The sequence below is a fragment of the Lepisma saccharinum genome, chromosome 20 (assembly GCF_977018435.1).
Source record: "Lepisma saccharinum chromosome 20, izLepSacc3.1, whole genome shotgun sequence".
Lineage (NCBI taxonomy): Eukaryota > Metazoa > Arthropoda > Insecta > Zygentoma > Lepismatidae > Lepisma > Lepisma saccharinum.
In genome coordinates this window covers 19,722,537-19,747,844 of record NC_139248.1, presented here as the reverse complement: position 1 = coordinate 19,747,844, position 25,308 = coordinate 19,722,537, and the positions used below count along the sequence as shown (strand labels likewise).

The window sequence follows — 25,308 nt, the reverse complement described above, 5'->3', positions numbered from 1 at the left end:
TTTCGAATCATTACTCATGCCCAATACAAAATTATACTTCTAATATTCTATTTAACTGATTCAGTGTGACTTAAAGGGTAACAACACAAAATTGCAGTTTGTGACTTAAGTTTGTTTTCCCGAACACAAGGGTACCCATCCCCCCCAAGGCCTATAACGCCCCCCCCCCGTCCCAAAGTAGAACATTTCCCTTGCCGCTCCTTATGCCGAATTATTTACTCAAATTATTTTGGTCAGATAAAATTGCTCACAGCCACTGTTAGTGTACTGAACCTTATTGTTAACAGGTTGTCTGCTTGACTAACCGCCTAAATTAGGGACACACAGGAGATGTACTACGTAGATTATTCAGCGAGAAATATAGGCTCGACCAGGACTCGAACCCGGGTCTCTGGCAATCCGTGCCATTGCTCTACCACTGAGCTACCGAGCCGGCCTGATTTTTCGCTGGCGCTGTTTTACCTATGTTGGATCGTCTCTGCAAGTGCTACCGCAACGGGATCTGTTGCCTTGAAAACACTGTAGACGTCGATGTTGCCTGGTTCCTCCCAGCGTAGAAATGTAAATTCATTAAATTGGACACAGACAGGAGATGTGCAGTGTGTACACAAATTATCGTTACAAATTCAAATCTAAATAACTAAATAATGGAACGAGGTATCTCAGTTCTGTTTCCTTCATTTAAAAGATAAACTCTGAAAGTTTTTTTTTTTACCACCTCAATGCATCTCTATATGTGTCCCTCTTGTTGCCCGTTGGATACCAAGGCGATACTCGATTTCCTGCCATGTTCGCTCTAGTAGCTCCTCAGTAAGTGTTGCGATGGCTGCAGTAATTCTTTGTAGTAGGACTTGAATATTGGGAACTGGCTTTCGGTACACATTATCCTTAACATATCCCCATAAAAATAAATCCAAAGGAGTTATGTCGAGTGATCTTGGTGGCCAAGTAACTGGCCCATTCCTCCCAATACATCGACCAGGAAAATGTTCATCTAAGGTCGATTTCTCGAACCTCGTGAGGCTTTTCAGACCCCCAAATTCGACAGTTATACCTATTCAATAATTTATGAGAAAAGGAAACACAGTGTGCCTTCTCCTGTGCAGTAGTCATTTTGTGGAAATGCGACGTCACATCTTCCCCACTTACTCAATGTACCTGAAAAAACAGTAAACAAAACTTTGACAGTTTCTCTTTTACATTAAGGCAACAGAACTGAGTTACCTCGTTCCATTGTTTAGTTATTTAGATTTGAAGTTGTAAAGATAATTTGCGGACACCCTGTACTACGTAGATTTTTCAGCGACAAAATGCAGACAGACTAGCACTTGTAGAGACGATTCCACATAGGTAAAACAGCGCCAGCGAAAAATCAGGCGAAGCTAGGCCGGCTCGGTAGCTCAGTGGTAGAGCAATGGCACGAATTGACAGAGACCCGGTTTCGAGTCCTCGTCCAGCCTGCATTATTTCGCTTAAAATATACGTTGACTAACGTTGTATTAATGCGAACAGCATGTCCCACCCCCTTTCCAAACCGATTCTAAAGGCATAGGAGGCGGTATTCCATTTGTTCAACCCCATCGCCGCTATCAGCCACAGGTAGGTAGAAAAACTGTACAGGTTCAACGAAGTTAGTAGTAAGTTGTGTTTTATACAGCGTATATTGATACACTTGTAAGTTGAATTGCATCTTCTGTCAATGTGCTGTATAAAGAAACAAACTGCCGTAGTACTAAGTGAGTTGAGTGTACATAATAACCATAACTAAAAATCAATAACAAAGCAGTCAAACATACTATCCTCCCATTTTTGTATCAGGATATACATAATTGGTTTAAAATCTTGTCCCCCCAAAAAAATTCTCATGACGCAGGCGCGTCATGAATCCCCTCTGTGGGAACCTCTGCTCTGTGGCTAGCCGACCGTTGCTCCTAATTTATAAAATTCTTCTCCAAGTTGGAAACACTGGCCAGACACAACAATGTGAGCCTCAGTTCATTTCAAAGAGCGTCAAATATCGAGTGTCATTGTGGCGCTTTCAGCGGTCGCCAGTACAAGGTAAATCTGTACGCTTTTACAATTGAAGTGGCATCAGATTACACATTACGCTCATGTTGATAGAGACAGAACACAAGCGGAAGAACAAGCGAAATTGACTTTCTGCCGGTTAGATTGTTGGGCTAAAACTGCTTTTGGTGAAATGAGTCGTTGTTAATCTGATTGTTTCGCACCGGAAACGTTCATTAGCTTCTGTTTAGCTTCGATTTACGAGTTTGTGGGTTCGCACAAAGCGGCGTTCATTGTCGAATCTCATTGTTGCAGTACTTCTTTGTTTTCTTGCCTTTCACAATTACTAAGGGGCAAGTTGTAGCTTAAAAATACCTCAATTTTGAGTTGTTGTTTTTTTTTTGTTTTTTTTTTAGTTTCGCTATGAATCTACTTTTGTGCACTTTGGCACTGGACCTACAATTTGAAGTGGGATCCGAACCACTGTGTGCGCGGGATCGTACCCGGGACCCCTTGATCACACTACGCCGTCAGGGAAGCGCCATTTTGTCGTTACTTTTGGAGTGAAAGGGATATTCTTTTGGGGTGAATTTTGTACACTCCCGTGCAGATAAAGTGGCACATACTTCAATGCCTAATATGCAATCAGAAACGTTCCAGCGAGGCTGGCTGAGAAGAAACACTACTTCAATCACATCGACACCTACTTTGGGTATTAATATGCTGGGTTGGCAACACTTGCCAAGCGCCACTATAAAACACGCCCGGGCTTGTACGACAAGAATTCTGTGACAAATTACACGCTTCTTCAGCACTTAATGGTAATTAATGTTGACAAAAAACAGCTGGAAACTTTGATTCTGTGCTGCGACTGGACAAGAAACCTCTGTTCCGAGTTTTTGCTTCAGGTTTTGAACTCATTACCGGCTCAGAGGAATGTGCTGGGGAAATTGGCGTTCATTTTTACCTCGATGGGAGACCGGATCGATCTCCCCCTAATGGGATGCGCACAGAAACACGATTCCTGAGTGAAGTTTCTACCACACTTTTTATCTCACTGTCAATCGATATTTCCTCTCTACGAAAATGAATGTTCGGCAGGGTGGGACGGTGGCAAAAACTAGACTAATGCTAGGCGCTTACAATGAAAATGTTATTGGATAAAACTTAGACGAAGTTGCTGACTGAACAAAACCGATTTTTTTTTATTGAATACACAATACACATACACAATAAGGTATTTCGTACATTTAGAACTCTCCACACTCAGAAGAAACAATTGGGTGTAATTTTAAGACGAATTGGCGGCGATTAGGGGGCGATGGGGGCAGTTACCCACCTTATACTTTTTGCAACTTTTGTTCCCGCACTATGCTAAACTTTATGCTAAACCTTCATCACTGCTTTTATTTGAATATGATGATTTTCTCAAAATTTCGGAGGGGCTGTAGCCCCATCAGCCCCCATTTGCGTACGCCAGTGCTTGGGGCTCACAGACCCACACATTTTTTATCACTAAACTTAGACACCATCTTGTTGTTGAATCACTGCTTAATTTGTTGTTTATACCTACAGGTGAAGGTGCGTTATAAAAATTACTATCATTTATAACAAATAAGAACTAATAATTTCATGAGTGTCATACACATATATCATCATTTAGCCTTTACTCGTATTTTGGTCGATTTTTCGACCATGCAGCTGATTACAAAATTCCTGTTTTCTTATTATCTTCATACTTTTCTGTTATGTCGGAAACACTTACATTGGCTTAAACGAAGCTTTGGCACGTCATGTGGATGCAGCTCCCCTCTATGGCGCGAATTCTAAATTCGTACACTTATTTGACAAAACATGTTATAACTCGTAGACTCTTTGACCAATCTACTTCGGTTAACATTTGTTTTGCAGCTAAAACATCAGGGCATGCAACCATGCAGAAATTAAAACGCCAAAGCCAATAAGAAGGGTTGGGTGGACCGCGGCCCCCAACTTTCAATGAAAAAAAGCATAAAAATGGGGAGTTTGCCCCCCATTTCCCCCGCTATTTTGAGAAGGTGACGCAAACTCTAGCCTTATTTTCAAATAATTGTTCATTCTCAACCGAATGAAAGTCATTTCATGTTCCTGGGTGCATTACATTATCGAATATGTGAAACGAACTCCCCATTTTTATGATTTTTTTCAATGAAAGCTGGGGGCCGCGGCCCACCCAACCCCTCTTATTTGGCGTTTTGATTTCTGCCCGGTTGCATGCCCTGATGTTCTAGCTGCAAAACAAAAGTTAGCCGAAGTATATTGGTCAAATAGTCTACGAGTTATAACATTTTTTTTGTCAAATAAGTGTAAGAATTTAAAATTCGCGCCAAAGGTCTCGGCAAAACTTTCTGACGACCCCCTCGGCAGAGTAAAGGTTAGTAAACATCAAGAAAACTCGTTTTTGTTTATGTAAGTGCAGTTATATAATAATTATAATAATTACAAAAATTACCATCATTGCGAACAATAGTACGTTAGTACAGGCATGAGAGTCATGTCTGACCCCCCCCCCCCCCGAAATCGAAAAACAAGAGGTGCTGAGCCTGGCAGCAACCCCCACCCCTCCTCGAGTAAGCCAGAGTTAAGTAATAAGCACATAGTGCACTTGACGGAACTCTGATATTGGAGAAAGTCGAGTCTAGAAAGAAAAAGACAGGAAACTAAAACTCCTTGACCTTCGTTGTATGTATTATCCCAACATTCCCATCTGAAGAATCACAGAAAGCTCAGAGATACTGTATATATAAATAATAGATGGCGCTGATAAATTGAGTTCTGGAAAAACCACAATACAGGAGTAGCTTAAAAGATTGAAGTGTGAAGGGGCGCTGAACAATTCGAATAGTGCTTTTCCTGTTCGGCAAATAAAGAAAATATATTCACTCAAGTGTGAAGGAAGTTGGAACACAGATGGTTACCGAACTCCACTGTATCATGTGTTTTGAATGTAATATAATATAAATGAACAAATGTTTGTACGGTAATTATATTACTCTGTATTCCTTCATCTGCGCAGCACATGTGTCCAAACAACAACATGGGAAAAAATAGAATAATCTCTGTACTATTCTTGCCACAGATTATACAGGACGTCCAAAACGTAACGCAACTTTTGTACAAAAGCGATAAAGTTATGAATCTTACACTGGGCGTTAACTTTGACTGTGTGGAAATTATTTTAAACATTAAACAATGAAATCATGAACGTCCAGTATGGGGGAAAAGTTACTAAGGTGTAGAAAAGTTTTTATACGAAGTAAAAACAAACATGGATAAGAGTTGATGAAAGGACAATAATTAATGTATTTTGTGCATTGCAGACGATTTATGGGCTTAATGGTGACATATTCATAAAAAAGTATGTTTTTTTTCGAAATTACAAGGTGTACTGGCAACATTGGTCGTATCAGAGGGCAGTATCAGCTGTGCCCTGTTAGACAATGAATATCCAGATGAAAGAAAAAGAGTTTAAATTTATCGTAGAAAAAGATGTAGTAACAGCAGCGATTTAATTTGCCAGAGTCGATAGTGTTGTCACCTGTAGCCAAGGGCGGCCACAGGATTTTTGTCGGGGTGGGGGCAAAGTCATAGAAACTTTTATGACTATTATTGTTATTATTATTGTTATCATTTTTATTAATTATATTATTGTTAGTTATTCTTAGTACTACTTTGCAAATCATAAAATTCCAATTGATTTGAAAATACTTTGGTGTTGTATACAAGTTCAGACTCGAACCTAATATTTAGATAGAAACTGGATTCGCCTTTCTGCCTTTCAATAAGCATCTACCCTATCACTTTATTGATGAACAGATCTATTTCTTTGTTCTTTTTCACAGTGCACAGATATCAATCAGTCAGACCACTTAATCTACTGTCCTTCGTGGTACCTCTGATCCATGGTTTTACGTACCGAAGGGTACTGTAAAATAAATTAATAATAATATAACAGATTATTTAGAGGACTGATTATTTTTTTTTCCGAGAAGAAAGAGGTTAGAGAGATTAACACCCCTCGGGGAAAATGAACTGTCCCTACTATGCAAAGACAAAGGGACAAAGATAAACGCGGTGAAGTTTTTCGAGCAGTGTTTGTAGAGCCTTTGAGTGAAAGGCCGCGTTGCTTCGCGCGTTGGCTGCAGAAGTTTACATGCAGCCGTTGGCGTCGAGATCTCTGGGTATGGAGAATTCGCGAATTTGATAGTGCTATAGGCAGTAAGTTGCAGTTAGATATTCGTGGACTGTTTTTGTAGATGTCGTTTGCCTAGTGAACAGTTAACAGTGACCTGTGTTCCGGACATTTGAACGTTTGCGTGATTGGGAAAAGAGCGCGCGGAATTTTATTTAAATACAGACTGTTTTCTCGTGGCAACTTGTATAGCGCGAGAAGTAAAAAGAACACTGCAAGTTGTGAACTGAGAATTGCTAATCGAGGTGACGTTGATACCAAGTTCGACCTTTGAACTATGAATGCGGCGGTGAATTACTTCGAGGGATAGACGTCGAAAATCTTCGAGGGAAAGAAGAAGCGGCGAAAAGAAGACATCAAGGAGCTTCTGCCAGTGGTGTTTCCCCCCTAGTGTCGAGAGCTCTCGAGATGTGTACTTTTATATCCAAAGTGTTGATTACAGTCAAAGTGAAAATGCAGCGCTGAGTAAATTTCGTAAGTAGGTCGACCATATTCTTTTAATTGAGGTTAAAGTGTTTATTTTCTGTTTATTAATCCATGTTACTAACCTAAGATTAATCTAAGGCAACTGGAGGTAATTTTTGTATTAGTTTTAACTATGTAAAACAAAGCCCTCCAGCTTTCCAGGGCAAATTAAAAATTTATTAACAGCTAGTTTATTTTAGAAGTTTGTAATAAAGAACAGTAAAGAATCCTTGGGGTTTTCTTAAGCAGTTTTAAAGTGTAAATTAGAAATGTAAAACCAAAAATATGTTCTAGCGTAAACGAAACTGCGACACAAAAAGTCAAAAAACAACTTTTATCGTTATAATAATACTATTACTAATAATAATAATAGTTGCTATAATTTCACTATTCGAATTACATTAACTCTTTCCGGAAATGTCCGGGGGGGAGTGCCCCTTAGGCCCCTCCTTGCGGCCCCCCTTGCCAGTAGCCGTGGTAAGATAGCAGAGCTGGTGTTCCACCTAGCTCAATCTGTAAGGACATGGGAAAGCGGTAAATTAACAAAACAGATAATAATGATGATGATGATAACAACCATGTAGCTTATTGCAACAGCTGAGAGCACTTCAAAATCAGGTTTAAAATGTTTGGAAGATTCTTCTTTACTTTTCGAAATTTAAAACTTGCTCGATCGTAGCACGCATTTATATCTGACCAACAGATGGCACCACCAGTGAATGTTCCACAAGGCAAGTATCGTTTTCCCCAAATAAGATGTAGATGATCACATATCTAAAGAAAAGTATATGTATTTCTATCTTTTGGTATAATGTGATGGACATTTAGTGATCTAAGGAATAATGGGTGTTCATTGTTTAGATTCTCAATGATACCTCCTAAGTATTAGTAAATGATTTTTAGTTTTGTGACGAACATATTTTTAAAATTTGTAGTAAATTCAGTTCAGCTGATTTTGATGAACAAGGGATGATCTTGGGGTCCAATAAGGAAAAAAAATGAGGGAAAGCTGGAACAAATTTTATTATCTTCCTAAAAGGATTCTTAACAACATATTAATTTTGCACCCCTGTACCACCCCGGATTTGGCCGCCATCTTTGAAAATGGCGCCCAAAATCAGTTTTTGCAAATATCTCGCTTGGAAAGCACCTTACAGCAAAATATGTTATGATCAAAAATAATCTTATAACATTCTCTACACAAAAGGTTCTGTGCATTTTTGTTCTAAGAAGCACCGTTAGGGTGCTAGAGGAGCGAGTAATTTCACTTATTTTTCTCCACTCTATTTTGCAAGAGCGAAAGAGAAGAAAACTTTCTTACTAGGTAATGTGAGGGTTTATTTTTTATTAAAATACCTATTCTAAATGTATGAGCCGCGGTAGGTCAGTCCTGTTACCTCCGTGGCGGAGTGGTCCCAGTCTGCCTGCAACTTGTGCAGGCATCAGTTCGTAGCGAGCTCCGCTCTTCGCGCGAGAAGGCTTAGTGATCGAACTGTCCGAGTTAGCTAGGGCCGTATACGGTTTGCTAGTGTTGTGTTAGTTTTTTTTTTTTGTTTTTTTTCCTTTGGAGTGCAAGCGAGGTTTTGACTACAATTACCGTGAGCTAGTGAAGATACGATGAAATAGTTCACGATGAATACACAAAGAGAAAACACCTTGAAATTTGTTTTCATTGATGTCAAAACGCGACCTACGTCATTGGATTTTCATCGATGGTTTCATGATGTCTACCAAGTGCCTACGAACCAAGTGCTCAGTTTTGAAATAGATTACTTTCGTAAGTGTTTGTAAGTGAAATTTGCGACAAAAGTGGTAGGAGAACGGTTACTAAATGATTTTGGTGCTGAGGTAATCTATAGTGACGTAGATGGTGATCATAAAGTTGAAGTAGAATGGGCCCACCAGCGACATGTAATTGTCAGAATCCATGTAGTCCCAATTGAATTAAGTGCAGAAGGGATAAGTCGTGTCATGAGGTCGTATGGGGAAGTGTTAAAAATTGAAGACGAGACATACTCTGCAGATCACATTTACCCTACTCGAACTGCACGTGTCTTGATTAAAATGATACTACGTAAACCCATACCCTCATATGTAACAATGAATGGAGACTCTTATTGAGTAACATACCCTGGGCAGGTACGTACGTGCCTCGCGTGTTCCGAAGAGGGTCACGTAGTTGCGCAGTGCCCCAAGCGTCGACCCTCTGGAAACCAGCCCCGGAGGGAGCCGGTTAATATACCCGCTGACAATGTACCGATGGTATATGAACCAACTGTGCTACCCGTACGGACTAAACCAAGAGATTCAGCTCCATCAGTTGCAGAAGTCCCTGCGTCACGAGATAACATTGGAGGGAACACGGATAGCCCCAGAATCACCGACGAGGAGACAGGTACCAGACAGGAAGTTAGTGTGAAGAATGCACCAACAGGAAGGGAAGAGATGGAACAGCCAACATTGACCACTTCGGAGGAGATGCATCACATACCCCCGCCCCCACCCCCAAGTGCTTTGTTCGCGGAGGCAGAATTCCCCGTAGTTACCTCTCCTAGCAAATCAAGGTCAAGATCTGTATCAAGGTTACGGTCAGTGGCGGAAGAGTCCATGGTGCTACGTAGAAAAAAGAAGAAAAATAATGAATGCGTAAGTTCCACAATAGTTCATAACGAATTTAGAGTAGAACCTGGTACCCCAAACCAAGATGTTTCAAAGGTTAGTTTAACAAGAAATTCAGCAAATGTAACTAAAGAGAAACCTTCGACGAGTAACAAACTTACCCCAGATTTATTTAGTGGAAAGCATAGTTAATGCATTATAGGCAGAAATTAGAGATCAGTAATGTTGAAGAATGTAAGTAAGTTTAGTTTTCTTTTGTGGACAGTTATAATCATGCAAACATTTACCTTGGCATCTATAAATTTGAATCAAATGCAAAGTAAGACCAAAATAATTGCTCTCAATGACTTTCTCATTAAATCGTCTATTGATGAGGCCCTCTTACAAGAGGTCGCCTTAGACGATTTTTCTGTACTGAGCATGTTTAAAGTATACAACAATTTTACTCCCTTTGCACAAGGAACTGCCATAGCATGTAGGCGACACTTGGATTTACGTAATGTAGTGCCCCATCCAACGGGCAGACAAATAAGTGCCAAATTAGGCTCAGTGTTTCTCTGTAATGTGTATGCTTCGTCAGGAAGCCAAAACAGACGGGAAAGAGAAGATTTTTTTTCAACAGTTGTAGGGCCCGAGTTGACATCCCACACACTAGACACTATACTAGTGGGAGATTTTAACTGCGTAATTCGTTCACAAGATCAAAATCCAGGATACAACTTCTCACGTGCGCTCTATGAATTAACGCAGGGGTTACAACTGCGTGACGCTTGGACACACGCCAATGGCGAAAGTCAAGGTTACACACATATCACCTCCAATAGTGCGTCAAGGATCGATAGGTTTTATGTCGCACCAAGATTTCAGGAATATATAATTAGTGTTCAAAATTTTCCAGTATGCTTTAGTGACCATAGTGTCCCAATTCTCAAAATAAATTTAGATTTGATCAAACCCTGACAAGGTAGCGGATACTGGCTTTTAAATAGCACATTATTACGCAATGGTAGTTATGTCCAGCTAATCAGGGAAACGTGGAACGAACTCAAGGCCTCTCGGCCAGTGCAAAAGACCCTAATCGAGTGGTGGGAAACTCGAGTTAAGCCTAAATTTCGTCAGGTCAGTAAATTCTTCAGTGCAGAGGTTAGTAGAGATCAAAGAAACAAATATAATTTTTTGTATGCAGTCTTGCATGATCTCCATCGACTAGCACTGCAAGGTAATTTTGATCGTCCCTATGCAAATGAAATAAAAGCGCAATTACTTGCTATACATAGGAAACGAAAATCTGCAGCAATAATAAAGAGCAAGATTCTTCCTATAGACCCTGACGAGCAAGCCACAATAAGTCACATTCTTCAAGAACATAAACACGCCAGGAGTCACGTTATTCATAAATTAACTTTAGATTCCGGTGAAGTTGTCACCAGCCCTCATAGTATACATGACAGGTTTTTGCAATACTATAAACATCTTCTTGGTCAAGCCTTTACACCAACAGAAACGCAATGTAATTTTTTGAACTACCTCCCTGCATGACTGACAGAAAATGAAAGAACTGAGCTCACACAACCGTTTAGTAAAAAGGAGGTTCATGATGCAGTATTCAAAGCTCCGAGGAATAAAACTACAGCCGAAGATGGATTACCATCAGAATTCTATCAATGTTTCTGGGATCTAATAGGAGACGAATTAACGGAATGGGTCAACGAAGTGTTGACAACAGGGACAATAGGGAAGACCAGTAGTACGGGAGTTATAGTGTTAGTACCCAAAAAAGCAAATCCAAAGTTCGTCACAGATTTTAGGCCAATTTCAATATTGAGTAGTGACATCAAACTTATAAGTAGGTGCATAAATCAGCGTCTAAAAAAAATATATGGTTAAACTTATTGGCAATTTACAGTTCGCTTGTAATACGTCTCAAAGTATACATCACTTGCTGCAAACGATAAGAGACGTAATTATTACCAAACAAAATAAGAATGCAACAGAGGCGATTCTATCTTTAGACTTTTCTCAAGTATATGACAGAGTGAGCCACGAATATCTGTACACAGTCTTAGAAGCATATGGCTTCGGAGACACTTTTATTAATTGGATAAAAACATTATATAATCATATGCTACTCAAACTCAAAATAAATGGTTTCTTGACAACAAGTTTTAAAATGCGACGAGGTGTACTACAAGGTAGTCCCTTGAGTAGCACATTGTACGTCCTCACAATAGCCCCCTTTTTGTTTAGTATCCAGCATCATTTACAGGGCATTTCTATGGCTTCCACCACAATACAAGTTGGCAGTTTCATGGACGACGTCACGATTTTTCTCAAGGATGAAAGAGATCTGTACAGTGTTAAAAGCCAAATACATACTTTTGAGCTCACATCAGGAGCAAAACTAAACAATCGAAAGTCATTCCTGATGCCCTTTGGCAAGGAGAATCCTTTCACAAACAATACGGAGATCCCTGTAGACAAGAAAATAAAAGTTTTAGGTATAAACTTCTATGCAAATATCGATGAAACGATCGAAGCTAATAGTAAACTTACGTGCGAGAGGGCAATCTACGTCCTCAGAGTGAACAAGATGCGCTCTCTGAGTTTAAAAGCACGAGTAAGATTTATCAACGTTTTTGCTCTCTCTAAACTTTGGTATGTAGCAAAAATCCTGCCCTTCAAACCACAGCACTTAGCCAAGGTCAACAAAGCTGTTGGCTGCTTTTTGTGGCACGATACCATTTTCCGGGTGGCAATAAATGAGGTCACGTTATCAGAGAAGACAGGTGGGTTGGCACTAATACACGTAAACACACAGGCAAGAGCATTGTTTGTACAGACTGGCCTTCAAACAGCTTTCTCACTGCACGAGTCAACGACCCAAGAATGTATACAGACGATAATACGGAACATTCCATTAGAAGCTCCCATCGATATCCAAAGTATCCCCAAAAGGTTTTGGTTTTATAAGGACATCGCTTTGCAGGTATGCTACCAGTTATTACGACATGAGACAATTACACCATCTGTTAAAAAGTTATATAGTGAAATCAATAGTTTCAAGCACACAGTACCACGAATAGTCAGGGATTTCAATACACATAATTGGCCACAAATATGGGAAAATGTCTCCGCCAAACACCTTTCAAAAGCTGCCCAATCAATATGGTACAAAGTGGTTCATCGTGTTATAGTGACAAGAGATAGGACATACCAATATGGAATCAGTGACTCTCCTAACTGTATATCATGCAACGTGCCTGACTCTTTAGCCCACAGGATAACCAAGTGTCGCAACTCCTCCACGGCGTGGAACAAATTGCGAACAATGCTCAGTCGTATATGCCGCACCTCATTAACAAAGTTTACGGATACAGATATAGTTTTTCCTGCTTTCAATTTTTATCCACCAACAAAACAACGAGCAGTACAATGGTTGATAACAGAATACTTATTATATATATTTCACAATGACGAGAGCAGTTTTAAGAAACAATTCAGTATCTTCTTGCAAGAACAATATGAAAAAATTCCTCTCCAAGCAAGGAAGAAATGGTATGCAAATTTCTTATTAGTGCTTTATACATAATGTAGGTCAAACAAAAATGTAAAGGTAAACCAGATAGAAATACAAATTGTAATAGCAGTACTACACTTATGTAAAAACAATGTAATTCCATAACTTGTATATCAGAATGAGACAATAAAAAAAAAGTGGTTAGCACAGCGTGCGCAATGCCACGGATCCCGGGTTCGAATCCCGGCTAGGACATGGATGCTTGTGTATGTCCGTAATGAGAAAAACCTAGAATATTAGTAAAAAGTTAGAATTGTGAATGTTGAGAAAATGGTGAATGACGGGTAATACTACCGCATAGGAGTATTCCTTAAGAAAAAAAAGAGTCGTTAGGGCATCTGACCACCACGCGAGAGACCTGGGTTCGATCCCCACCAGGGAAGAACGGTTATTTTTTCCACCTGTTCCAGCTACTCCAGCACCCACACAACGTCGTATAAAGTGCGTATCTGGAGGAAACTGGGGGTAAAGGCGGCCAGGGGCATGGTGCTGATCACATCACCCTTACCTTCGGCCGTGCTCAAGAAGTGTGAGGCCCTAACTCCACCCCCCCCCAACTCCAAACCTCTGCGTGAGAAGGAACAGAATTGCGTGGTGGGGAAAAAACTGCTGCAGCTACTAGCCGTTTACAGAAGCTTGTAGTGCTTCTCGCCGACCACTCGCTTTATCCCCTTCTCTACTGTAATGCGCGGCCTTGCTCCAGATATTCCCTGGCCAGTGTATAGAACAGTGTCAGGTTTTGAACAGGTAAATCTTTGCAATGTTCACAGATCACTAAAAACTTTAGCCCAATTTTCTAGAGCTACAAGGCCCCTTGTGGAACCTTGAAGACGTTCACAGAATATAATGCGAAGAAACTCTGGCGGTGCAGCTTCCTTGTCTGTTGATACCATCTGTGAAACTTTCAGAGAGTGGTTCAAAGAGGATCATAAAGAGAAGAGGCTTTTTGGTTTTCCACATCGCTACCTCATGAGCTACAACGGGTATGGGACAGTTTGTACTCTGAATAGGTCTTGTGATTTTTTAGTAAAATATTATTTTAAATAAAACTCTGGATCAACTGGATACAATACATCTCTGATTTTCACTTCAGAAGTGACTGATCCAGTGATTCTCTCTCTTATTTCATTCAAACTTGACATTTGCCAAATACTCAACATTGAAGACATTCCAACATCATGAGCAGCCGAAGGATTGGTTTTCTTGTTCCCTGTTAATCCTGTAATTATTGACTTTATACCATCAAAACCAGGGAATGGTGGGTGAGAGAGAATCACTGGCAAAAGAACTGGAAGTCTTTGCTTATCCCTTGATATAAGAGACTTTCGTACATCCACATGCAGCTCATCTATTTTATCTGTGAACTAGTAGGCATGCCAAAAATCCACTTGGTTAGCATTGGGTCAGTCACTTCTCTGCCGTCCCCCACAACTCTTCAAGGGGCACATCACGGCTCAGTCGTCATATCTGATGAGATCAGAGAGCAAAACTTTTGTGACCGTGTTATTGTGGTTTGAATTATTGTTTTAAGTCTACTTTATGCACGAATAGGCTAATCGAGACTGGGCCCACAGGTCAAAATGGACTCCAAACCACCAAATGTGCCTCCACCGGGTATTGAACCTGGGACTCCTCGATTAGATAGGCGTTTTATTGTTAAATAGCCCTTTTGGACAAAGTCGATATGTTCCTTTGGAGATACCTTGACTTTCCAACCTAACGTATTATCTCCCGCACACACTAAACTGGCATGGTGCAAAGCACAGGGGAGCACTTTACCTTTATTTATCTTTTTACACACTAAACTATTTCCTATAAAATACTGCATGAAATGATAAAAGCAATTGAACCATAAATGACATTCTTAAAGAAAGAACAAATGTAAGAAGTCCAGTTTTATAGAAGAGTTATACTGCAAAACATCATGTAACAGAGTCCTTGAGTTCTGCGCTTGCAAAACGGAGCCGAAAATTTTCCTAAACTTTCTCGCTCATCTAACACCCATCCTCGAGGAAAAATGCACAGAACCTTTTTTGTCGGGAATTGTATGCAGATTATTTTCCATCATAAACTCTTTGGCTGTAAAGTGCTTTCCAAGCGAGATATTTGCAAAAAAACTTTTTCAAAGATGGTGGCCAAATCCGGGGTGGTACAGGGGTGCAAAATTAATATGTTGTTAAGAACCCTTTTAGAAAAATAATAAAATTTGTTACAGCTTTCCCCGATTTTTTCCTTATTGACTGGCCTACAATGATGGATCAATATTTTATAAACTCAGACCTAGGAATGGACGATATTGGAAATTTGATATCGTGATATATCAAGAATATATCGTTACAGACGATACGATACGATATTTTTTCCGTATCATGGTATCGGCGATATATTGTCTCCACGATATATATCGCCGAAACGATATATCGCCAAAATAGTGACGACACATCGCCAAAATATCGTGACTATATATCGTCTAGTTGATATCGCCTGGACTATAAAATCGCGATATATCATTTGGACTATATATCACCCAACACTACTCAGAGCCAATAGGCTCTATTCCGTAGATCCTTGAACCCGCTTAATTTTAAAATTGTAGCTTCTGTAGTTTCTGATGGAACCATCGTTGACAGGATATATTTGCTGATACCGATACCCACCAATACCGATACTTAGAAATTGCAATAATTGAAATTGTTCGAAAATATTGGTAAATATTGGTGTGTATATAATGATCTCCAATTATATGTATCAATTTATCAAGAAACTTACTTTAGAATATTCAAGAATTACCTCAGAATATCAAAATAGATATTGTGATATCGGTAGAAGAATTCCAACCGATAAATCGGCATCGGTATCGTCTCAGCCTTAAGATTTACTCATCAATATGATGACTTCACAGTAACGATAGTTTAAACCCATCAGATCGAAATGGTTGAAGAAACATTCACTTACAGAAGGATTGCAAAGACAATACCTTTTGCCGCACCCAAAATTAAACTACCACAACTTAAGCCGCAGCATACCCTACCTAAAACCACACCGATCAAAGCTAATGTGTAGATAATGCAACTGCATTGATGGGTTAATCGGATTTCTACATGGCCGAAACGTTTCCACTGCTTTTACAATGTGGTGTATAATCGCAACGATTGGAGTGAGGCTCTACCAACCCTATTGGATGCAGGTGTTCTTCAGAGGCGTCTCGTGAACGCATGCGGCTGCGCATGCGTCAATTGTTTGTAAAAGGACAGCTTGCCCTGCGACGACATTCATGAGCATTTCTACATTCTAATTTCTTCATATAGGAGAAGTATTTATTTTGCACGAGAGCGCTGAACTAAGCTTATATTACATTTCTTGGATCTGAAGTGAAAGAAAGTAATATTTTCTCACAATTGACGCATGCGTCACTTCAGATCCAAGAAATGTAATATAAGCTTAGTTCAGCGCTCTCGTGCAAAATAAATACTTCTCCTATATGAAGAAATTAGAATGTAGAAATGCTCATGAATGTCGTCGCAGGGCAAGCTGTCCATTTTCCCACAATTGAGGCATGCGCAGCATGCACCGCATGCGTTCACGAGACGCCTCCGAGTCCTAACCACAAACGATCGTGAATACTACGTGAAGGTACATGTATACATCGAAAGCTACTGTAAACATCACTGTAAAACTACTTACTATGATCTCAAGCTGAATAAAATATCAACATTTATTCACGTAAATATTTCCCCCTGCGGTGGCTCAGTCGGTAATGCGTCTGACTACCATGTACAAGGTCCCGGGTTCGATCTCCGGCCGGTTCAAATCCGGCAACTTTTCTAACGTTGGAAGCGGCCCCGGCGCCCACCCAGCGTCGAATGACATGGGTACCTGGGGGAAACCCTGGGGGGTAAAGGCGGTCAGGGGCGTGATGCTGATCACATCACCCCCACTCATGACTGGATCAAGAAAGTGTGCGGCGTTACCCCCACACCCCCTATACGCCTTCATGGCGGGAGCACTTTACCTTTTTTTAAAAATATTTCCCCCCGTCTTTATCACGTGCTTGGATTTTTCTTGTGGCAGTCACTTGTCACTGTTTACGGAGATATCAAAATCCCGTTACCACCACCCTCTCTTTTTTTCTGTCATGCAGCCACACCACGAGGTGCTACGAGTGGAATCGCCCCTTGTCCAAACAGGTAACCAATCGCGTGCTTCCATCTGTATGATGTTTAAGGCACTTGCATTGAGGCTAGCTGTTATCCTAGAGTAAAGCCGGGATTTCATGACTCGCGTGGGGTGGAATGCCTTTCAGATTGGTGCAATGGAAAATGATCCTAACACCAAACTACGCTGAGGGTACAATGTTTGGAAATACAGACAAGGGAGGAAAACGTTTACAGCTGGGGTATGAAAGTGAAAAATATCTTATATAATAGCGGAATGGGTTGGTTATGGGAAGAGGGAGGAAGGAGGGGCATTCAACAGAAAATCAAATCAGAGACAGGTTACTGGACATAGACAGACAAGAAATAATAGCAGACTGCCAAACAAAGACCTCAATCAGGGAACAGTTAAGAGTAAGAGAATGGGGGAAAGCAAAATATATCCAGGTTGTGGGAAAAAATGAAAGAGGCGCGCTGGCATGGTTCAGCTTAGGGGGATGAAAACAACTAAGAAAGATAAACGACGCAGGGGAAACGATATGTCCTTTGTGCGATGGGGAGGAGACGGACGAGCATATCCTACGGAACTGCCCTTCTACACGTGGCCTAAGGGACAATGGATGAAAAACGTAACAGGGAGGGAGGTCATAGAAGTGGTACACGACAGAATAAAGATAAAGGAAGCGGGGCAGCAAGTGGGAAAATACCTGGGGGAAGTAAGAGAACGGAGGGGGAAAGCTATTAGAGAAGGCAGCGAAATGACTGATCATGCTCCAGACGAGTCATCTTTATAGTGTAAGTGTGTGTAAAGTAAAATGTATGCGTCTTTTGGTGAGAGTGCAGGAAAAGAGAAGTGGGGCGAAAAGACTGGAAGAAGAACTGTTGAGGGAGGGGAAGAATGTGTATACAAGGGACAGAGTAAGAGGCAGTTTAAAGGAAAACGAAATGTAACCAAATATTGTAGAAAAATCAAAACTATGTAGTGCGTACAGCCTATGGCTCGCACAAAAAGAAAATAAATCTAAAAAAAAAAAATGATCCTAACTCGAGTGTTACCGTGACCCGTGGATTTTCAAACTTAGGAGTTTATGGAATGTTGGTGCGAACGGGCATGAGACGCGGTGAATGCGGCAAAAAAACTCAACAGTATAGCTTCCGGTGTCTCAGTGGAAGATAACCTGCAGACTTCTACCCGGAAATTCCGTGCCTTTGTTCCTCGTGATTTCCTGTAGTGGGCGTTAATACTATTTGATTTCAATAGAAGCAGGCGACAGAAGTTCTGTTGTCGAATATTTCCGTGTTTCGAGCTGTCGCAGTAGGCGTCAAACTTTACAATACTCAGGACGCTTGTTTCGAAGCACAGGAGGTCCATGCTTCTTCATATTATCTCGATTATATCTTTGAAAGTAATCGATTTATTCATTGTTCTCCACCCAATGAGTAGGTTTCTCATCGGAACCTCCAGGCAAATGCGGTACCACGGGAGTTGCACGTCCTTTGCATTCAGGTCAAATCCTTTATATCCCCCCGCCCCTTCCGTACCCAATTTCTCATGTGAATAGTATTGATCGATTTGGTTTATTTTACTTCGCCTTTCTTCAGTGTGGGAATTAAAAAAAAATAATCCGCAAAAAATGTATCCCCGGGGGAAAAATTGTAACAGTCAGGGATATAAACGCAACTGAAGAATCATTCGTGTAATTTAATGACCTAGTTGTCAAAGATTTCCCTGCCGAAAAGTATGCAGCCTTGTGGATTAAAGGACACAATTCTGCGACAGAACAACCTCACCGAGACGAGAGAACAACAGGCTGTTTTCCAGTTAGGTTTTCATGGCGTAGTGCTGATAATTTGTTCGCAAGAAACTCGTAGATAGGTTAGTTTGAACGAATAGCAATTCGATCAAGTTCCAAGTTCCATAGCTTTCTTATGTATATTATTTTGTGCTTTCTTACAATAGAATGATGCATAGTTCGCACGGATGACGCTAGATGGCTCACACCACATTTCCCCACTCCATTCTCCGCAGCGACGTTGGTTCGCAGTGTTGCAACCTGCAGGGAGCGGAATGGTCTGAGGATAACGCTCGAACATTCAAACAATCGGTATATCGGTAAGCCCAATAATACACGTGTGAACGTAGTTTTTATGTTGTAGTGGGCTTTCAAATATGGATCGACAAGTGAAAGACGCAGTAAAATTGAAACTGAAGTGAACATAGTCATAATCTCCATGTTAAAATGTAATTTGGTCTATCTTAACTATACTACATAGCAATATATGAAAATGAATAAACGATTATGGGCTGAAACTATCATGATGAATTTTTACACATATATTTGTACGATTATTGTCACATTGAAATGATACGAAATGATACGTATTTGATATTCTATATATTCGAGCGTGGAATATCGATCGAGTATTTTCGAGCGAAAGTGGCCCAATCCAGTACTCTATTATAAATATACTGATTCTAAATGTTATCACAATATTTAATGACCTAAGTTAGAATCAAGGTACTTAGAACTGCAAAGCAATACTTTAGTTTTTTGACTTGGTAACATATACATATTATCATACCCCGAAAAACTGTTAACACTCGGGGGGAACCCATCCCCCCATATGTGAATCACCTCCATCAGGCAATCTTTCTTTGTGTTCTTTCGTCGTTATCATAACTTCAAATTCTTCCTCGCTGATATTAACTAAAGTCTGTTACCCTAGAATTGGCAGTTCAAGGTCAAACTTGTTCCGCACCCTTAATTGCTCCTTTTATCTTCGTCGCAGTGTTGCCAGAAAGCCATCTAAACTATTTTCTGCTTCAGCATAATCAACAGTTCAAGGCCAACCCGCGCTGAACTGCTTTCTCCCTTTTTCACTCTGCCGCAGTGTTGCCAGCGGTGCAGCAATAATCCCACTGCTTCAACCAATGGTTAATTACTTAATTTTACGTTTTCTCTTCACTAAACTTTTCACCCCGCTGCAGCTCTCGCTATCGCTTCTCTCGCCCCTAACCCCTCATAGCAACTTCAATTAAATTTGTACTCAACGACAGAAGTTTTGATTTGCTTATGTGAATTTGTCAGAATGCCCAATCCTTATATTAGGAAATAATTGCAGAAATTGTATACGATGTGTACATCTACCGGACATTTGCTATATTAAAAAAGACTGGTAACATTGACCAGAAGAACAGCGGGTAAGAAGAACAAGCATTTGTTCATTATCAGTGGCTATGTGGCAAACGTGGCCTTCTAAATTAATGAGTAGCACATAGATAGAGAAAGTTATTAAAAATTCCGGACTCCATTCAGTTTATTTGCTCTTCCATTAATACGATTCCGAGAACTTTTGGAACACGTCCTGCACATTAGTATTCTCTCTGCGGTGGACACACTACGAAATCTAATATATGTGGAAACAAACACCGCAAACTATGTGGAAACAATACGATCTTTTCTCCCAAACCATATGAAATTCCAAAGGTTGGAGGCTTGGGGGTTTAATATCAAAACTCTGGATGGTAGGGTAGGTGTGGGAGAAGGGGGATAGGAATTCCACGAAATACCTACGATGTTCAGCACAGAATCCCGTTTACATTTTAGGAGAAGAACGTAGCGGGAATAGCTAGCTAGCGGCCTGTGAAGCGCGAGAAACGAAAACACCTCACAGAAAAATATATACGATTGAGGCGAGAGCTGAGAATGACTAGAACACGGCGGTCATGTAGATATTCATGAGAAAATAAAACTGCCTTTCTCTCAAGACGTTCAACAGAGGAAATAGGAAATTGTATTATTTCCATTTATGTACTCGCTTCAGAATGTAATTAGTTCTTGTATCCAAGTCTGGAGGAACTGGTAGAAACTAGATAATTTTAGTCCGTATCAACCTCACCTCTACCAGACCCATCTATGGGGCAAAATATGAACTGAGTAGCAAGTGCACTAGCAACTCATAAATTGCTACACGTGAAGTAACTGAATCTTGTGGGATGAAAGATCAGCCAGCTAATTGCAGCAAAAATGATCACAGTCGCCTCTTCATTCGCGAGATTCAACAATAGAAGTCACGTGATCCACCATTATCTCAGAAAGTATTCGTTCTTCGGGGATAAAATTTGGTAGGTACGTCAAGTACTACCTAAATACGATTTAGATGTGGTAGATTGATTGATTTGTTGTTTTAAGTCCACTTTATGCACAGTAAGGCTAATCGGGACTGGACCTACAGTTTAAAGTGCCAAGCACCTCCACCGGGTATCGAACCCGGGACCCCTTGATTACAAGGCGACGACGCTACCACTGCGCCATCGGAGAGGCCCTTAGATGTGGTAGGGTAGGATGAATAAGTATTACGAGGCAATTTGCGCAACACTATGTTTATTCTCTTTGTTTTTATCAAATGAGAGTTTCAAGAATTGCATCAAATCCATTCTTTAAAAACACCAAGATGCACGGGAAAAATTAATGAAAATAGTCATGGACAATTTGCCGAGCATCACTTGTGAATCCTACTCTGCAGAAGTGGATAAGTCACTTCCCTATCTGACGTTACGCAGCTGTAGTCTAATGCTGCCATCTAGTAGAGAGAGTGGATGTCACGAGTCTGTGGTTTTGCAGATGTTTCCTTTATGTGTTGCCTGTAGTGAGAACTTTTTGTTTCAACTTTGAGACGTACATCTTCCACATGTCATTCATTCCCTGTCAATTGGATGCTGTGTTACAGATGGCGTCCTGTGTCTCGGAACCACGTCATCCGTCTATCTTAATCCACTGACAGAAATGAAGGACGTAAAACAACTATCATTCTGCCACATCTCGGATCACGAACATTTGCACACTCGACATGTCCATCTTTCCAGAGATCTCTTATTCAAGAGTTCATCAACTTTAATAGGTAAATCAGACTTCCTTTGGTGACGTAACAGCAAGGAAAAGGGTTGCCAGATCAATTTATTTGTGTTCAGAAAATTGTAACGTTCAGGTATATTTTTTTTGCTACTTAACGTCGCTTCTCTGCCACTTTTGGCTAATCGCGACGACGAAGGCGAGTGATGATGAAATTGATGATGGGACAAAGAACAAAGGCCGGGATTCGAACCAGGGATCCCTGGCGTCGTGGCGCTCTGTGCCAACCACTCCGCCACAGAGTACGGCAATCCAGAATATCGGTGATGTGAAATTGTATCTTTCTAAGATTTTTTGCCAATACGGTATAGTCTCGTTCCCCTTCTCGGTTTCGACTTCAAATTCGAGACGAGACCGATATTCTCGGTAACATCCCTAGCTTGCTCACGGTTTAGGACATTTTTTGGGTGTGCGCACATATCAGCCCTTTAGTTATGCAGATGAATTTCCCTTGCTCAAATACGACAGCGAAGAGTTTACACCGGATGAAACCCTCTTTTCCATTTGAACAAGAAAAAACTGGGTATATATACACATCGTTCCCGTCAAAATGAGGGATGGCGCAAGTTTGCAAAGGGAACTCTTCCACCCACGTCACATATATGTCACATCCGCGTCATAAATATCCTCACGCCGCTCGCCTTGTCTGCACGGGATGCGCTCTGTAAATTATGGGCGAAATCTGCCAGGCGGGGACGATAAAACAAATCGGAAGAAAGGTGCGTGACGTATATTCTCTGTGCGTATTTGAGACTATTCGTTTTACGCATCTGCATCTGCAAACGCGAAAGACGTAGCTGGTTTGCATGTTTTCTGATACTTCAATCAGATAAAGAAAGAATAACTGCAACAAAAGGAATAACGGATGTTACGAAGGGATTGGGGTTAAAGGAATAACTGCTGGAATAACAGATAAAGCATTGGCGCCAGTGAGAAAGGCATACTGGAAACATCAGAAGAGAATAACTGGAGCTAAAGGAATAACGGATGTTACGTGAAAGGAATAACAACAAATAAAAGTATGGCGCTAGCAAGAAAGGAATATCGGAAACGGCAGAGGAGATTGACTGGAACGAAAGGAATAACGGATGTTACGTGTAGGGATTAGAGTTAAAGGAATAATACATTCGCTTTGGTTCCCTTTTACAATAATTCTTATCAATACATATCGCTATTACGCTCCACACTATTTCCTCTGAGAGGTTCTGATCCCATTTAGTTTTAATTATTCTACGTTCTAATACTTCTTAATTCACTATATTTCTCGCAGTTGTTCCTTTAATGCCAATTTCTGAGATACATTTGATTTTTCCCTTTAACTGTTAATTCTTCTTCGCTCTCACATCTCTGATAATGAACGGTATTGGCAGTGACACTATTATTCCTTTCAAGCTAATTCATTGTTGAAATTCGGTTGTTATTCTCTTTTATCTGTTATTCCTCTTCGTCATAAGGTTATGTTGTTACTCCTTTCAGGCAAATTGCAATGATGGATTTCACTTATATTCTTCTTTTGTTCCATTCTTTCGACTATCCTGAACTGTTACTCCCGCATGCTTTGGTAACTTCTACCACTTCGATACCTGAGCATCATCATTCGTCGCACATCTCGCCTATGAGTGGCAGAGTGGTTAGCACAGCGCTACGACTCCAGGGGATAGGGGTCGAATCCTGGGTGTTCCTTGTGAGTGTCCCGTCACCAATTCCATCATCCTCGCTCATCCTCATCGTCGTAGCCAAAAGTGAAACAAAAGCGTCGTTAAATAACAAAAATCAAATCATATCTCGCCTATGAAGTTTTCGTATACATTTCCTCGCCCTTGTGTTAGACTAAAGAAAGACTACGGTTCCGGGAACTATCTCCGATTTTGTCGGGCATTGTAAACAAGATAATTCAGACTCGATTCTAGGTGGGGACATTTTATGGTGCCAAGAATCAAGTCTAAAGCAGAAGGTTTTGTCCCGATTAACCTTAATGTCCTTGCCTGCAGTGTACGAATTAACGGGTGACACGCCAAGGTTCCCCCCCCCCCTCGCACAAAAATGTTCATCCCCGGGAGAAGAAAAAAATCAATCTCTACCAGGGATATTTTATCTCACCCCCTTCACAAAGATAATGTAAATGAAAGCATATACCATTTCTTAATTGCGGAACAAACACCACTAAATAGTTATTTAACGTTTAATGCAATTGCATCCAACTTCTCGTCTAAAGTTCTACTTTAAATAGAGCATTGTTTACTTGTTTACATTGTCGTCTTGTGCACGGGTTTCACAAGAGCTCCAAGACTAACGCCATTACTCTGTCCATTGTTAAGTTAGCTACGAAAACATACCTCCATGACAGATTGATTTCGTTAGCTTTATTTGTTGCTACTAGATGGCACTCTTCGTCGCATCCCGTCAATGAGTTGAACCATTACCTTCTCTATCTGAAAGCCTAATGGCTTGCTCTGGTCACGTGACTAAGCGTCAGCAACTGGAGGCGACATAGCCGCCATGCTCGATTTGCTTCTTGGGAATCAATGTTGGACCTTTTTAGTGAATATGGAATTGTAATGAAAATTTAAGAACTGTATTCAAGTTTACATGACGTGTAAATATGCGTAAATGTACAAAAGGTATTGTGTAAGTGTTGTGTGCTCAATTGCAGAGGCAATTATGATGAAAAAGGTAAGAGTAACGTTGACAATTCTTCAAGATGTTGCTGAAAATGAGAAATTTTTTAGGGCAATTCCATGTGATTCGGTCCCTACGAAAAAATACAAGTTAAGTAACAAAGGTTTTATACTCATAAATAAATATCAGAAATAGTTCAAGATTATATTAGATTCGGTCGAGTTTTATCATTTGTCAACAATTGTTTAAGGAATATCAAATAATTTACCCTGAATTACAACGTTAAGATTAATGTTAAGATGCGTTGTTGCTTATGATTGTAAAATAATTTGTTTCAAGATTTAATCAACGTTTAAAATATTACGTTATGTCTGCCAAAGCAGTTTGTTAGTTTAAATGTTATGCAAGCATTCGATAACATATTCATATAATTTACACAAATTTTCAGTTTGAAAATATGCTTAATGAGAGAAAGCTATACAACTGATCCAAATTGATACATGTGTACACTGACATTCTTATTTTACCACGCTTTTATGCTTCTTTAGGCTAATCTGAGGCGAATGGAAGATATGTTATGCATTCAAATACAAGGGTACTATGTGTAACAAGAACTTCGATGAAATATTCGTGTGTAAAATTACCCAAGAATACATTACTTATGTTTCAAACACAAATGTTTTTACACAAAAAGCATTTATTACCTAGTTATGTTAATATGAA

General features: G+C 40.3%; 1 protein-coding gene and 1 non-coding gene across 3 annotated transcripts in view; one reads left to right on the top strand and one right to left on the bottom strand.

Moving 5' to 3' along the window:
- Positions 1-25,308, top strand: part of LOC146003749 (pyrokinin-1 receptor-like) — a 359,130-nt gene that overhangs the window by 132,930 nt on the left and 200,892 nt on the right. The window lies entirely within an intron of this gene.
- TRNAS-GGA (transfer RNA serine (anticodon GGA)) lies at positions 363-433 on the bottom strand. Its single transcript has one exon. It is a non-coding gene; the product is annotated as a tRNA-Ser (tRNA).